Below are 7,695 nucleotides of genomic sequence, written 5' to 3'. Positions count from 1 at the left end.
GGAGACGGGGAAGCTAATGGCGGCTGACACAGCCCCCTGCCATGACATTGAATGTCTGTAGAGAGCAGACAGAACCGTCTCACAGCGCTGGATCCACTGTCACGCTGAATGAGTGAGTGAGGAATAGAGTGAAGACACACACACACACACACACACACACACATACAAAGAGATTTGTGAGATAGGAGCTGCACATGCTGAGACGGACACACAGGCTTTTCCACACAGTCCTAATCTCAGGCAGAGCGGAGGGAAGTGAGGGATGTGCAGTGAAGAATAAAGTCTGATTTCAGATTACTCACTTAGGTTGCTGGTGATAAGCTAAATGATCAGAATTGGAGATTGCCTCGTCTTACCAAAGATTTGAATCTGTCCTGCTGCCTGTTGATCTTTTTGGTTTAGGTGGAAATCAACTGTCGTGATTTGGTTTGTGGAAACAATCAAATTAGAGTCAAGCAAATAGTCACTTTCACTCACTGGAAAAAAGTTTGTTATGTTTAATTTAAGCTAATGTGAGCGGTTATGAGTTGTTGATGTGACAATGACAATATTCATGTACATTTTTCTGGTGAGGTTTATTAGATCAGAAAATTACTGAAGAACAACTCCAGTCTTACAAACTTTCCACTTAATTATACTGCAATGGAAGAACACAGCAGCTGTCCTGAGCAAACCCTGCCTTTGCCCTGTTTACTTCTGCTTACAGAAAGATAACGAAGGATAGTTAAATCAATTCTAACTTTCAAATGGCAAGGAGGGGCAGGCAGGTACACAGTTTTGATAAACAGTTAAAGTATGACAGGTCAGGCAGGCATGAAAGTGAAATCTGAAAATAAACTCAGAATATAGATATAGTATTTTGCATTGCATACAACAAAAATTGTAATACCATAGAACTAATCATGAGCAAATAAGTTAATTATTGAATACATTCTGTGTCTTATGTCTTGTTATGTAAGTTATATATGTGCTGCTTCACCCATGCTGTGATGGACCCATCTTCATAATCTAATCAAGGGGGAACCAGGGCAACAAACAAGTGCTGTTCAGTATGAAAATTAAATGACTGTTGATGGCAGTTGATTAAAAACATGTCCATGCAGAAATCCGTTAAAAAACATCTATAAGGTTTTGAACTTCAATACTGTGTGTTAATGTTAAAACAAGTTGTATATTTTAGTGCTCACTTTGCTAGTATTTTAAGCTATAAAATAAGGAACAGACTTAGGGAAGCAATATACTTGATGTTAAGCACCACAAAAGTGTGCGCATTTAGCAGCTACATGGGCAGCATCGTAAACATTCCTATAAAATCAAGCACATAGCTATGCAGTCTCCCTAGACAAATATTGGCAGTAAAATAGGATAGGATGCCACCTTTGCCACGAGTCAATTTGTAAAATTTCTGCCATGCTAGATCTGCCCTGGTCAACTGTAAGAGCTATTACTGTGAAATAGAAGCGTCTGTAGACACGCAATGCCGTGCATCAGCTGGAGTGGTGTAAAGCACGCCACCACTGGACCCTGGAGCAGTGCAGTGGAAATGTGTTCTCTGGAGTGATGAATGATGTTTCACTATGTGACAGGCTGACAAATGAATCTGGGTTTGGTGGATACCAGGAGAATGCTACCTATTGGAATGCATAGGGCCAACAGTAAAATTTGGTGGAGGAGGGATAATGGTCTGGTGGTGCTTTTCAGGGTTTGGGCTCAGCCCCTTAGTTCCAGTGAAGGGTCATGTTAATGCCACAACATACAAAGACATTGTAGACAACTTAGTGGCAACAGTTTGGGGTAGGCTCTTTTCTGTCCCATCATGACTGTGCCCCTGTGCACAAAGCAAGCTCCTTAAACACATGTTTGTTGTGGAGGAACTGCAGTGGCCTGCACTGAGCCCTGACCTCAACCCGACTGAACACCTTTGGGAAGAACTGGAATGTCGGTTGTGAGCCAGGCCTTCTCATCCAACATCAGTGCCTGACCTCACAAATGCTCTTTTGACTAAATGGGCCCAAATTCCCACAGACACACTCTATAATGTTATGGAAAGCCTTTCCAGAAGAGTGGCAGCTTCTGTAGCCGCAAAAAGGGGGGCCAACTCCATATTAATGCACATGGTCTTGGAAAGGGATATCAACAAGCTCATATAGGAGTGATGGTTGGATGTCCACAAACTTTTGGCCCTATACTTTATATCCAATAGAGAGAAGGCCAAAACATCTCTACTTAGCACATTATCATCCAGCACATTACCTGCTTCTGATTTTGCACAAAAATGAACATGACAACAGCTGAGGGGACTCTATTATTGTTTATAGTGAGAAATTGGCAGAGGCAGATGGCAGAAGTGGCTGTTGTCATAGTTTGTTCAGTTTGCTGCTGACACCATGTCATGTTGTGGTATACTGCCTCCTACGTTTAGGTTAGTACTGCATTTTACATACGCATCACATATTTCTGAGGATGTGCACAACCAATGCTCCAAACGAACACAGGATGTGCGGAATAGTCATTTGCGTACATGTAGTTAAAATCAAGAATACCCTGGCCCTTAGTCAAGGTCCCTATTGGGTAGTGTGGCAGCCTAAAACTTACAGCACAAGGATATTATGATTCTGTAGATGGTTATTTTAAAGCATGCAGCAGAGTAGATTTTCATAAATTATTGGGTTATTTTTTAAGTCCAAACAAAAGAAAAGTAACCTCAGCTGTGTCTGCATTAGATCTAGAATTAGCATGGTGAATTGAAAGATAATGCCTTAATCGAAATGCATGTCTCCTCAGAGGATGTTAGTGAGATTAGCAGAATTCCCAAATTACTTATCTGCTATTTTGCAATCAATACCCGTTTAAAATGTTTTGTGACAATGATCTCTGACTTTTAATTATATATTTGGCAATTATTTCAACATTTCCTGCTCTGCCTCATTGCTCTGCCTCCATCTGTAATTTAGCTGCTTGTATGTGGTGCCATACAAGAGTGTGTATACAGTACTGATCACAGGGAAATTGTATGGTTTTGAATTTCCTCATATTTTGTGAAGAAAACAAAATCTTGTTGACTGCATTTGATTCTAACTGTTGCAAATTCAGGGCCAACAAAAATGTGCTTTCATGCCACATTTCATGCTATTAAAGTTCTCACACTATTAATTGGCAGGAATAGTAACTGATGTGTTAAAGGGACTCGCTGACCGAAATGAAAATGTAACCATCACTGCATCTGTTGTAATAGTTCCTACAGAGGTGTTGTAGTATTCTCTAAAGCAATATTATCCTGTTTAAAGATTAGGAACACGCCATTCTGAACTGCATTAAGGTGGATTTTTGGGGACAAGTTTTTCATTTTTTAATTAATAAAATTAATACATTATTTTGCTGTTTGTTCTTTACAGTGGCTGGCAACTGCAGAAGGAAGCCAGATAGCTAACATTACTGCCAGGAAGCCAAATATCTTATTGCAGCCGTATACATGTGGGTTTTCCAATCATTATTACAGTTGAGGGCAAAAGCTGTCTTGTTTCACGACCAAAGTAAGTTACACTAATGCCAGCTTGGTTGTATTTATTAGTCTATAGTATTGGTGTGTCATTCATGAACAAGTCGGCACTTTTAAGTGAACATTGGGAGCCAACTTGCTTTGAAGAGCTGAGGCTCTAGCTAAAAATCACAGGACCCCTGTCCAGGATCTCCTTAGAACATTACGGTCCCCACTTGTTATCCCCAATCCTGCTGCTGTTATATTAGTTTAGCTCTGTTTTTTGTTCTTTGTGGATTTCTTGCCTTAGTTTGTTGATGAATTTGCCTGCCTTTTGACCATCTGCTTATGTTGTGATCGCTGCCTGTCAAAATTCATTCAATTAAACTACTTATCAACATCTCATGTATTTGTATTATTCTTATTTTTTGTAACACATTGCATTTTTTAGATTAGTTAGTTAAAATGTGTATTAAAGTTTTATTTAATTTTGTTTTATAAACTCAAATGATAGATAATATTGCTTACTTAGCTAATTTTGAAAAAAAAAAAAAGCTACTGAATGAAGAGACAAAAGTATCGGCTCTTATTTGTGAGCTAAGCAAATTTATCTGACTCACTGAAAAGAGCCGAAATGCCCATCACTAGTCTATAGCTGAGTAGCTAGGCTAGCAGTCGGGATTGGTTGACACCACAGGGATTCCCAAAGGCTGTATAACACATGTGCATGATGCATGCTGGGTACTACAGAAAGAGAACAATGAGCAATGAACATGGAAAATGAAAATGATAATTGTGACCTCTGTTAAACCGATGAGGCAGAGGGATACAGTGCTTGACTACAGAATTCTGCATGCAGTAATACAACAAAAAGCATATTAAACACTAGTTTTAGGAATACCCCTTTGATAAGTCAAATATATTGTTACTTGGTTAAAATGCACGTATCACATGGCTCCACATAGTTCAGTTTCTGTGTCTGTCACATCCTAGCGTGTGTTACATAGGAGGAAAAAAAGTGTTGTTACTGAGATTAATTATTTATGTAACACCTTGCAAATTAGATTATTCACTACATTTTAATTAAAATCTTGGCTGATTTCAAGAAAACCTCACATCTTCTTTAATTACCTAGCGTTGAGTAGCTTTTTTTCATGCTGTTCTCTCTGCGTCTCTTTCCTTGTCTCTGTCCTCACTTTGACACTGATTAACATCAGATTCAGAAAGCTGGGAGATCTATGATATGTGCTCACTTTTGCTTCATATCACCGTCAGGCAGTTAGGCGAACAGAAGTAGGTGTATTCTCACAAAACATGACAAGTAAATGAACTGGTTTTTCATTTAACAGGGCTGCGTGTGGCAGTGGTGTGATTGCACAGTCACTCAGGGCTGGGCTGTAATCTCACTCAACCTTGCTGCTCCAAAATGAGCCTGCCTGGCATGTTCACTTTGTTTGGCTTTTTTAACAGACACAGTTCATCAGTTTCTGTCTCCTTCGTGCACAACCAGGAGAGATGAACAGGATAGAAAGTGGTGTGATGACTGTGGATTTCTCTTTTTTTGCTGTTGTTGCTATCGAAGGTGATTTGATTGTAGATTGTTGTCAGCATGCAATATGATTTATGTTTGGAAAAAATAGCCTAGGGTTGGCATATGAATATTAAGTGAAAATTCAAAACTTTGCAACTTTTAGGCCAAATAGGTTCTAGTCTAGAGTAGAATTGGGTGGTACTGATGTGATGTTTTCATATACCACAACATCATGGTATCAGATTGTATTTAAGTTTGCATTAATAGGGACTTAATGCTTCCTGAGTAATCTACACCAAAGGAATGTCGCTCAAACCTAACATAGCTTGGTTTTATTGGACTGTTTTGTACCAAAGGTAATTGTAAATGCTAACCTGGCAGAAACCAAAGGCCTGTCTCATGAAGCACCTTTAACACATTCAAGGTGTAACAAACCCAAACAAATTCATTCTCTGTTAACCCAGATTTAGATTCTTAAGTTTACGTGTGAATTATCTTTGTGCACACATGAACCCAACAAGCTCAGTACTGGGCCAAGGAAGAAAAAAGAAAAGCAATTCTTTAAATATGCCACCCGAGGAGTTGTTTCAACTGTGCAACCCCAATTAAAAAAGTGAAATAAATTTTAGCAGGTTTAGCATGTAGAACTGGAGATTTCTGCGTGTGCTACATCTGCTACCATGTTTCTGTCACTGTATAAAAGATGCATGAGGCTTCTTTTTTTGTTGTATGCATTATTTTTCTAAGTGTGTCATTCAGAACAGAATCCAGATCAGGCTTATTATTGATTTGTTTAATCAGAGTACTGATAAAGCATTACTGATGTGTGACATATTCCTATTGATTAGCGTTGTAGTCAATGCCGCTAAATCCGAAACCAGGATTCATCGCGTCCGAGTCAAGACCAAGACTTTTTGTAGCCGAGTCTGAATCAAGACCGAGACCAGGAATGGCTGACACCAAGTCAAGAACGAGACCAAGAGTGGCTGACGCTGAGACAAGGCCGAGACCAGACTAAGATTTTTTCAGAATAAAATATATAAATAAATAAATAAATTAAACTTGTTTGTAGTTAATTGTACACTCATTATCATGGCTTATACATATATGTCATATATACTAATACATAATATTACATTATATACTATATTATGTAAAATATAACATTTAATAATATATAGCCTAAAACATTATTAATTATCATTATATTATAGTCTTAGTCAAAAATTCCATTGTAAATGGAAGCAGTGGTGAGGTTAATCTCTGTTCCTATCTTCTCTAAAACTTATTCAGTGTCACACCTCCTGCCTCCTCTGCCTGTTCCCTTTCCCTTGCAGGATCACTTGAGTCCATGGACTGTCTAGAAGACTCCAACTCCCATTAACCACTGGGAGATCATATGATTCTCCTTCTATCATCATCTACCAATGAACATTCATTCCAGTGCTCCTCCTAACCAGAAATTTTAGTTGTCACACCTGTTTGTCATTTCATTTCATTAGCTGGACAGTATGAAAGCCCAGGCTTTAGTTGAGAGCATTGTGAAGTATTGCCAGCTCTCCCTGTTGTGTACTGAGTGTTCTTTGTCTGAAAAGCCTTTTCTGTGTGTGTGACATGTTTTTGACCTGCCCTTTTGTATTTGCCCTTTTTGGTTTGATTGCTGGGTACTTTTGGCTCTCTGGGTTTTTCGATCTTGGACTGGTTTTTGGTTTATCTCTGAACGTCCCTCTTGTTTTGGTTATCCTGTTCTCTGGTACTGACCCTAGCCTGTTATGACCACGCTCTTTAACACTACCAAACTATCAAGTAAACTTAAACCTTGTCTTTTCATCTGTGCATGTGTCTAAACTGTGATGACTTTATAACATTCAGAATAACCACCAAAGTCAAATGAACATAAACTACCTCCATTTTTATAATTCAATCAAAAAACATGCTAATAATATTCAGTAACTATGGCTGTTGTAGGAAGAAGTTAGTGACATTACACAGACAAATAAAGTAATGAAAATAGCTAAAACTATAGCTATTATAATGGCCTAGTTAGAAAATGGCCAAAGATTAATTAATTATTAATATTATAATAAAAAATAATTAATGATGTTCTGTCAATAGATTAGTAAGCAATGTGTTGAGCAGTGAATTTCAGCTAACAGTAACATTATTACTTATTCTGCTATTCACCTTACCCTGAGACCGAGACAAGACCAAGACTGCTAGTTTACAGTCTTGAGACTGATCTCGAGACCAAGACCAGACTTGAGTACTACAACACTACTATTGATGTGCTTTCTTAATCATGTGACACATACGCACATAAATGCCGCAGCATCACCAAGAAATCATGTGATTACTGAAGAAGATCAAGAAACATCCAGAAGTAAACAGAGGAAATATCCACTTTTGGGGGTCAAGTTAGGGGATAAAAGCATGATGTTATGGTGAACATCCACTTGTGAAACATGAGAAGTTATTTTTGCTTGACCGCCAAACAGGCGAGCCTACAAGAGTCAGTGTCTCCGACTGAATCAGTGATTGACTGATTACATTGTTGAAATATGCATGCGCAAGTCGCATTAAATATTCAATAGTGCCTACCCTCCCTACGCTACCAATATAATATATAACATAATAAGGCCAAAAATAATAGAAGAGTGGTTTTTTGCTCATATATTTACACTCTCAA

The sequence above is a fragment of the Colossoma macropomum genome, unplaced genomic scaffold, assembly GCF_904425465.1.
Source record: "Colossoma macropomum unplaced genomic scaffold, Colossoma_macropomum, whole genome shotgun sequence".
Classification (NCBI taxonomy): Eukaryota; Metazoa; Chordata; class Actinopteri; order Characiformes; family Serrasalmidae; genus Colossoma; species Colossoma macropomum.
Note: the sequence above shows the minus strand (reverse complement) of the source record.